The sequence below is a fragment of the Mobula hypostoma genome, chromosome 18 (genome assembly GCF_963921235.1).
Source record: "Mobula hypostoma chromosome 18, sMobHyp1.1, whole genome shotgun sequence".
NCBI lineage: Eukaryota > Metazoa > Chordata > Chondrichthyes > Myliobatiformes > Myliobatidae > Mobula > Mobula hypostoma.
This window is the reverse complement of record NC_086114.1, coordinates 26,527,253-26,537,493: the sequence shown is the minus strand read 5'-3', so window position 1 is coordinate 26,537,493 and position 10,241 is coordinate 26,527,253. Positions and strand designations below refer to the sequence as shown.

At 40.4% G+C, this 10,241-nt stretch overlaps 1 protein-coding gene across 2 annotated transcripts in view; it reads left to right on the top strand.

The window, feature by feature from the left end:
- Window positions 1-4,308: 4,308 nt before the first annotated feature.
- LOC134358411 (core histone macro-H2A.2) overlaps window positions 4,309-10,241 on the top strand; it is a 56,888-nt gene continuing 50,955 nt past the window's right edge. The window contains exon 1 of one of the 2 annotated variants that reach the window (XM_063070621.1): window positions 4,309-4,642. The gene's annotated coding sequence lies outside the window, so the exon portion shown is untranslated. The remainder of the gene's footprint in view (window positions 4,643-10,241) is intronic. The other variant, XM_063070623.1, reaches the window with a different exon arrangement.

Sequence of the window (10,241 nt, the reverse complement as noted above, 5' to 3'; positions counted from 1 at the left end):
TGCATTCCCTTTTTGTAACATAAAGTTGTATGTTTTAGAACAATACAGCTCTTCAGCCTACGATGTGCTGACCTTTTAACCTATTTTAAGATCAATCTAACCCTTCCCTCCCCCATAGCCCTACATTTTTCTTTCACCAATGTGTCTATCATTGTCTCTTACACATAACCTCAACTCTGAACAGTTCCAGAGCCTTTGGACACACTTTCAAGGACTCTACAACTCATGTTGTCAGTATTATTTATTTTCTTATTTATTGTCTTCCTTTGCAAATTGCTTATTTGTCAGTTTCTGCACGTAGATTTTCATGTATTCTATTGTATTTATCTGTTCTACTGTGAATGCCTGCAAGAAAATGAATCTTTAGGTAGTATATAGTGACATATGCATAATTTGATAATAAATTTATTTTGAACTTTGAAATGTCTCTAATGTATAAGCCTCTACCACAACACATGGCAACAAGTTCCACACAACCAACAGTCTGACATCTACCTCAGACATCTCCCCTATAATTTCCTCCAATTACATTAAAATTATCCCCTCTTGTATTGGCCATATCCGCCCTGGCAAAAAGTCTCTGGCTGTCCACTCTAAACAGAACATAGAACAATACATACAGGAACAAGCCCTTCAGCCCCAATATTGTGCTGAACCAGATAAATTAGTGATCAAATGTCAAACTAAACTAATCCCTTATGCCTACACAATGTCCGTATCCTTCCATTTTCCTCACATTCATGTGCCAATTTAAATAACTCAAAAGTTTCTAGTGTATCTGCCTCTACCACCACTCCAGGCACCCACCACTCTGTAAAAATTTGCCTCTCACATCTATTTTAAAATTACCCTCCTCATCTTAAATACATGGCTTCTGGTATTAGACATTTCAACCTTGGGAAAAAGAGACTGTGTGTCTCCTCTATCTATTTCTCTCATAATCTTATAAAACACTGTCAGATCTCCCCTCAGCCTCAACTGCTCCAGAGAAAACAACTCAAGTTTGTCCAACCTCTCATGATGGCATATGCCCTCTAATCCAGGCAGCATCCTGGTAAACTTCTTCTGCACCTTCTCCAAAGCCTTGATATCCTTCCTATAATGGGGCAGCCAGAACTGAATGCAATGCTCCAGATGCAGCCTAACTAGAGCTTTATAAAGCTGCAACATAACTTCCTGACTTTTGAACTCCATGCCTCGACTAATAAGGGTAAGCATACCATATGTTGCCTTAACCACCTGTGTAGCCACTTTTAGGGAGCTATAAACCTGACACCCCAAGAACCCACTGCTCAACAATACTGTTAAGGACCTCACTATTGTCTTGTTACATTCAACCTACCAAGGTGCAACATTAAACTCCGTCTTTTATTTCTCTGCCCATAACATACCTGCAACTGATCTATATCCCGTTATATTCTTTACCAATCATCTACACTATCTATAACAGAACCAATCTTAATATCGTCTACAAACTTACCAGCCCACCCATCTACATTTTCATGCTGGTAATTTATATACATCACAAACAGCACAAGCAGCATAGTTCCACCCAGGCTTGACAAGAAGCTCAGAGACCTCAGCCTTGACCCTGCCTTGTGCAGCTGGATCCTGGACTTCCTGTCAGATCGCCAGCAGGTTTTAAGAGTGGGCTCCCTCACTTCCAACCCTCTGACTCTCAATACAGGAGCCTCTCAGAGCTGCATACTGAGTCCCCTCCTTTACTCCCTGTATACCTATGACTGTATCGCCACCCATAGTTCCAATCTGCTAATTAAATTTGCAGACGACACTACATTAATTGGCTTTATCTCAAACAGTAACGAGGTGGCCTACAGGGAAGAAGTAATCTCTCTGACACAGTGGCGTCAAGAAAACAAACTCTCCCTCAATGTTGCAAAAACAAAGGAGCTGGTTGTGGATTACAGAAGGAATGGAGACAGGCTAACCCCTATTGACATCAATGGATCTGGGGTTGAGAGGTTAAACAGCACAAGTTCCTTGGCATCCACATCACCGAGGATCTTACGTGGTCTGTACACACCAGCTGTACACAACAGCGCCTCTTCCGCCTCAGACGGTTGAGGATGTTTGGTATGGGCCTCCAAATCCCAAGAACTTTCTACAGGGGCACAATTGAGAGCATCCTGACTGGCTGCATCACTGCCTGGTATGGGAACTGTACCTCCCTTAATCGCAGGACTCTGCAAAGAGTGGTGCGGACAGCCCAGCACATCTGTAGTTGTGAACTTCCCATGATTTAGGACTTTTACAAGGACAGGTGTGTAAAAAGGACCAGTAGGATCATTGGGGACCTAAGTCATCCCAACCACAATCTATTCCAGCTGCTACCATCCAGGAAGCAGTACCACAGCATAAGAGCCAGGATCAACAGGCTCTGGGACAGCTTCTTCTACCAGGCTATCAGACTGTTGAACTCACGCTGATGTTACATTGACTGTTCTATTTATTATACATTATTACAAATTACTATGATTGCACATTTAGATGGAGACGTAATATAAAGATTTTTACTCCTCATGAATGCGAAAGATGTAAGAAATAAATGTACCAGTACAGATCCCTGCAGAACACCACTAAGCACAGACTTCCTGCTAGAATAAGCCCACCACTCTCTACCTTCTATAGGCAAGCCAGTTCTGAATCCAAATGGTAAATTCATCATTGATCCCATGCTTTGACTTAATCTTCTAGCTGAGCCTCCCATGAGAGACCTTGTCAAACGCTTTCTAAAATCTATGTAGACAACATCCACAGCTCTATCTTCATCAGTCACCTTCATCACCTTGTCAAAAAACTCATTCAAGTCAGTAAGACATGACTTGCCCAGCATCAAGCCATACTGACTATCCCAAATATGCCTGTTAATCAACTTGTACACCTCTCAAGTCATCTTTCATCCTACTTTGCTCCAAAGAGAATAGCCCTAGTTCACTCAACCTGTCCTCAAAAGACATGCAGCATCTTTCATCCAGGCGACATCATAATAAATCTTCTCTGCACCCACTCTAGTGCTTCCACATCCTTCCTATAATGAGGCAATCTGAACTGATCACAATATTCAAGTTTTAAACTCGAATCTCTGGATATATATCATATAGTTGTATTTCCACTGCTCCACAAAAACACACATATGACATTTCTCTCTCTGTGCTATGATTTATCTGTTCTTGCAAGCTGGTACAAGGTACATTCTATTGCGATTAAAAGACAAAGTTATTTTGAATGGCCAGGGGAATTCTAAGGCTTCACCAATGAATAACAATCACTGACCAGTTGTTTTTCTGCCACTTGGGTTGCTGCGGCTGGCTAGCATCATGCCAAATCTTTACATTCAAGTAATAGTTCTATTGAAGGAGACACTGCCAGCAATGGCATTATTTTCCTTGTTGCTTTGCCTCATAGGTTCATGCCCACACCTTGAGCAAATTAAAACTCTTTTACATTATTCAATGCAATTTCCTTTGAAATCTCAATTCTAATTACCTTTAAAAGTACTATCCTAGACATTGAAGTTGGGCTCCCATTAAATATGTATTCATCACTTAAAGAACGTGATTGAACATGAGCCTCCCCTGGATCTAGAAATGCATCCCACAGAGAAAGTCTATGCCTGTAACCCTCCCTCCCCCGCCACACACACACACACACACTCTTCTTTCACAGGATCACTGATATGTCACCTGAGACAGAACCGTGGGTGATAATCAGACTCAGGTTTCATTGTGAACCTTCGTAGGAACTAGTCACTGTTGAGGACACCCAGGAATACTCACTCCTGAGCTTATCTGTAGATTGTGATGGAGTCTTCTAATTTGGATACCAGTTCCCAAATGTTTGCAACTAAATCATTTACAAGAGCAACTGGGCTGGGAACAACTGTGTCCAAATTCGGTGGTAGGTGGCCTGTTTAATTTGATGCAAATAAATAGTTTGCGTTTTAGGGAACAGTTAAGAGTCTTTATGGCTGACCTGGAGTCACATGTCAGAAACTAGATAAATTTAATGTGAATTACAATTATCTGTAATAATTTTAAGTTACAGAATGTTAATTTGAATTTAAGTTTCACAGATACCCTTTGGGACTTGCACTCAAATATCTGCCTAACTAATTCAACCACCCGTCAATGTTTAATTTTCCTTTGTTTATTATAGTTCAGACATTCGCTCAAGGAAGCAGCACTTTTGGTTTGTGGTTTTTTTTGTTCCATTGATCCCACCCAGTTTTATTAAGAAAAGGCACAACCATTTCGACAGAGAGGTGACTCGGAGAGAGAGAGAGAGGGGGAAAGAGGGATAATAGAATGCGTCTCTTTAATACGACAAAGTGGTACATAAGCGGGTGATAACTTGCCTCACATTGCTCAATATCTGCCGACAAAATGTGTGCCAACGGTTGGTTTTAATTTGTTTTTGTGCGTGGCGAAATGTGGGTCTTTTGTAATTCGCCCCTCTGTTAACCTATCCTCCCCGGCTCTGATCATTTTCCTTTGCTGATAGGCTGGGTTTGTATTTTCAAATGGGTTTTGCGAGAGCGAGAAAGAGCTTCCCTTTCCTGCTCCGTACACAGGATTAACGGACGCCAAGGATCAGCAGACTCCACTGTCGCCCATCAAAGGAGGTAAGCACGAAAAACTATTAAGTATGTTTTTATATAAATAAACAGAAGAGCGGGTTCACTTGGCAAGGACGAATGTTGCTCGACGCCCACAAAAATAAATTTGCATTGGCAACTGAGGCTTGTCCCTGACACTTTGTTGTGGGTGTTGATTTCATCTCTGCTGTGTTTAAAATACTGGATAATTGTGATTACAAAAAGTAAAATATTCTGCTCGCATTTATTTCGCAAACGGATGTTTCGTTTGCTGAAGAGAAATGTTTCGGCGGGAATGGGGTCGCTCGGCCTAGTGGTTTTATCGTGTGTTTTACGCGTTTCTGTTTCTAGGTCTCGAGGTTTGCCTTTATTTTTAGTGCTTTTGAATACAAGGAGAGTGTTTTGTTCCAAGTTACCGATTCCGCTCGCGGTGCCGAGCCCCGGAATAAAAGCTTTTTCAGACGGCTTGCAAGCACTTGGTTAACTCCACGTATAAATATAACTCAATTAAAATATGCACATGAATTGAAGAATGCATACCGTGCCGAGTCCCCCCCCCCGCTAGAAAATCGCGGCTTTCTATATGCTGAAGGGAAGCCAGGCTCGGGAAGGCCTTTGAACCAAGGCCCTGTTCAGGCCGTTGGTCCGGGATGACGGTTGAGCTCGCGGTTTGAACGGCACCGCGTTCCATTCGGTTGAAAACGAATGGAACGCCTTTGCTTCCCGCCTTTACTGCAACGCGCGCCTCCCTGTGCAAAAATGGTCGGGACGTGCCCAAAAATTTCAAAGATTTCTTTTTTTAAAAAACTCATTTTGTTCCTGCCTTTCATTTTTTTTGTTGCTATCTTTCTATCCCGGCCTACCTGAATGTGGGTTCGGAGAGGGTTAAGTGTAAATTAAAACCTCAAATCGTTTAAAAAAACCTACATGCAAAAATACTTAAACAGATATAATTGTGCTCAGTAGATTAAGAGGAAAACAAATTGTATGAACTTTGCTAATGAGAATTGAGTGTTGTTTTGATATTACTAAAAGTCATGATTAGCTGTAAATCAGATTACTTGAAGTAAGCATTAAGAACGTGGTGATAGAAAATATAAATAAGCAGAATCATAATAGTTTTATCAGAGGGGAATTCACATCTTGACTTTTTGAAGGTATAATTTAAAGAGTAGATGTGGGAGATCAATGGATATTAAATGTTTGCATTTTCGAAGGGCTATATTAATGTGAAAGATTGGCTAAAACAGTAGGAATAAATGGAAAAAAAGTTGACAAGCTGATCAGACGGCAATTGCAGAGAGAGCACTAGAAAGATCTGACATATCAACTTGAAATGCTTTGTTTTGCTTTCGGTAGATGTTAACTGACCTGAGAAATTCTAGCCATAAGAAAGTCTGCACATGCTGAAATCCAAAGTAACGCACACACAGTGCTGGAGGAACTCAGCAGGTCAGACAGCACTTACGGAGAAGACTATACATTGTTTTGGGCCGAGGCCCTTCATCAGAATTCAGAATTTCGGCCCAAAATGTTGACTGATTATTCCTCTCCATAGTTGCTGAGTTCCTCCAGTACTTTTTTGTCTATTTCAGATTTCCAGCGTGCCATATTTTGCTTTTGTGGCAAAATATAATAGCTTTTTATAAAGCTGATATAACTAGGGTGCCTGAATCAATGTTATTAATAATTAAAATGGGGGGGCATACTGATATCTGAATTTGAAGATAAAAATCCTGGAAGGAAAGTGAGCTGTGGGGATCATGCAGTATTTGCTAAGGAGATCAAGATGGGGAAAGAGGTGGAGAAGAAATTTGGGTATGTGTAACATGGGAATACTCCAGTCTGATACATGGATTTCAGTAATTGCAAAGTCCTTTGAAACAGATAATTTCATAGACCTAGTTGTATGCATAAGGAAAAATTAACTTGATCATTTATCTATAGCTGATCCCCTGCATTGAGACTGCCCCTGGACTCTGGACTTGCCACTGTAAGCTTCTTGGCATTAACTCTTGGTTTCTTTTCTTGTATGCATCAGTGAGATCACATTTGTTTCCTCTAAAGTGTGGTGATCATAAGTCAAGCTTTCTTAGTTCCTTTTTGTAGGACAACTCCTGTTTTTAAGGAATAGGACTTGTATAATAATTTGGGTTGAATCCTTCTGGGATATGAAGACCAAAATAAGAGTATGCTATTCATTACATGTTTATTATTGTCACAGGTGCCAAGATATAGTGAAGAGATTGGATAGCACGTAAAACTAGACAGATTATTCGAAACACAAGACACCTAGGCAATACAAAAGGAAAAACAATAATGCAGGGTATGGTGTTATAGTTACGGAGTGTAGTGCAGGAAGGCAAAAAAGAGGCCAAATGGGGTATCACATGGGGTCTTTCAAAAGAACTGTATAGTTTAAGCAGGTAGGTCTGCCTTAATTTTACACTGCAAATTGCAGTAACAGCTAGTTGGACCATTTGCTCTTCCTGCATGTTTAGCTTTTGCAGTTTTTTAACCAATACACCTAGATGCCTATGTACATGAACATATACTAGTTTCTGACTTAAAATTCTCTTATTCTTCCTACAAAGAAGTTTAATCTTGCACTTTCCCCACATCATAATCTATATTCCCTCCTCCAATACAGTTCCTAAAGTGTCATTGCCTTTTTCAGACTGTCTATACTTTCCAAGTTGATGAAGATTCAGCATGATCTCTAAATTCACTTTCCCACTCTTTGCATGTCAAAATTAACATGCAGGAACAATAAACTATCTGGGAGCCAATGATATGTTAGATTTTATTGCCAGATAGATGGGCTGCAAGAATAATTAAGTTTTATGAGCAGAAAAAGTGTGCGGTGTCTGGAAGTTCCTGTCAGTGTGGTTTCTTCTCAGGGATCTGTGGCTTATAAATTCAAGAAAAATACTGTCCCTTCAACGCAGCCTCTGAGGCTCCTTACAATGTGAAAGTTGCTATTCAATTTCTTCCTTCAATTGAACATCAATAGCCTTGCTATCCATAACACAAGATGAGGACTCATTTGTTTATGACGTAAAAGAACTAATATCTTTATTTAAATACTGTAAAGGAAAGAAACTGGTTATGGGGAAGGTTATAATGGCAGCAACCATTTTTAGGTTGAATAACCTTTCAAACAAACCCGTTAAACAACCTTCCAAAAATACGTGTAACTCCAGGCACACAGCAATGCTGTGGATATTTAACTGACCTCTGAAGTGACTTCACAAATTTCAAGGCACTTAACAATGAGCAAAAATTGTTGGTCATGTCCATATCCTATGGATGATCTTCGACCTTTGGCTTCAGCAATCTGAGGTACTCACCTGCTTCAAGCAGGCTTCAGTTATGTTGGTGCCTAAGAAGAGCATGGTAACTGGCCTCAACGACTATTGTCCAGCAGCACTTGCATCCACTGTGATGAAGTATTCGAAAAATTGGTGATGAAACCTTACTTCCTACCTACCTGGGAAGTGACTTGGATCTGCTCCAATTTGCCTACCAGCACAACAGGACCACAGTAGATTCTATCTCCTTGCCACTTCACTCAACCCTTGGAATATCTGGACAGTGAAGATGCATACATCAGGATGCTCTTTATTGACTACAGTTTGGCATTCAAGACCTTAACTTGAATACCTCCTTGTGCAATTGGATTCTTGATTTCCTCACTTACAGGCCCCAGTCTCTTCAAATTGGCAAAAAACATCTTCACAATTTCCATCAACACAGCTGCACCACAAGGTTACGTGCTTAGCTTCCTTCCCTACTCACTTTACACTTATGACTGTGTGGCTAAGCACAGCTCCAATGCCATTTTTAAGACTGCTGATGACACCACTGTCATAGGCCGAATCAAAGGTGGGGAAAAATCAGCATATAGGAGAGAGATTGAAAATCTTCCAACAACAACCTCTTATTCAATATCAACAAGAATAAGGAGCTAATTAATTGACTTCAGGAGGATGAAACCAGAGGTCCATGAGCCAGTCCTCATCAGGGGATCAGAGACAGAGGGTCAGCAACAATGTTCCCTCTAAAGTGTGTGCCTGTGCATGCGCACTCGTCTTTTGCTACTAGCACAAAAAGGAATTTAAACTGCGCACTAAAGGTTGTCACCCACTACCTCATTGGCATGTTGAGTATATTTATTGTACACAATCATATTTCCTTTGCCGGTTTCTGATGTGGACGGGGTCGACAATGTGGAGTTTGTGATGATTTATCTGAAGATTTTAGAATTGGCTTATTTATACTGTTTTTATTGAAGAAATTATTCAGTGTGCACATATTATTGTCACTGGGCAAAAAATTGCAAAGCACAAGATCTTTGCACACACTGGTCATCACAAGTTAGAGGTAATATTGTCCAACAACTTTACATTCCTCGGTATTTTGATTTCAGAGTACCTGTGCTGGAGCCAGCACGCAAGTGCAGTTGCAGAGGTAGCATGGCAACGCCTCTTCTTTCATAGAAGTTTATGAAGATTCAGCATGACATCTAAAACTTTGATAAATGTCTACAGGTGTGTAGTGGAGAATATAGTTACTGGCTGCATCACATCTGGTATGGAAACTCTAACGCCCTTGAAAGGAAAATCCTACAAAAATTTGTGGCTATGGCCCGGTGCATCACCGGTAAAGCCTCCTCCACCATTGAGCACATCTACTGTGTTATTGCAGGAGAGCAGCATCCATCATCGGAGATCCCTACCACCCAGGTCATGCTCTCCTCTCGTTACTGCCATCAGGAAGAAGGTACAGGAGCTTCATAACTCATACCACTGGGTTCTGTAACGGTTATTACCCCTCAACCAACAGGCTCTTGAACCAAAGGGGGTAATGTCACTTGCCCCATCATGTTCCCACAGCCTATACACTCACTTTCAAGGACTCTTCATCCTGCAAGAAATTGAATCTCGGGGTTGCATTTGATGATATGTACTTTTACTTTTGAACTTATTGAGCTAAAAATTTAGCTCAATTAAAAATTTAATTGAATCGGGGTATTTTTTCTTTATCATATTGAAAACTGCATTACTGCTGATGTTTTTTGTTTGCTGCATTTTTCTTACACCTAGCTTTTATGTAAATGCTATATTTTTAAAACCTAATCAACCAGTTTAATAATGCAGTTTGGAGAGTCAAGGTAATCTGTATTGCTTTCCTATTATAATATGTCAGCTAGGAGGTGATTTGAAATGTCCTTGATCTTGTGCTTGTAACCTATGAGATGCTTGTGGTCACACGTTTTTGTGAATACATGGCACAAAATAACCACACCACTGCAGTCATGCCATGAGGTGAAGCAAGCTGAGGAATCAAGTGACTGATGGGTGGCATACAGATTGCCTCTGAAATGACCTCATATCAAAGAGAATTAAAACAGTGCAAGTAAGTATAAAAATGAAAAAAGTGAATTTATGGTAATTTTTAAAATGTAAGTTAATTGAAACCATTAGCTAAAATTTAGAAAAAGCACCTGAAGCTTTTGAAGGTCATCAAGCCTATTCAAACGAATGGGGTATGTCATTTGTATCCAACCTCTCATCCCAATAAAATAAGTGACCACTGCTAGATTCAATGGTGACTGGACACCTGA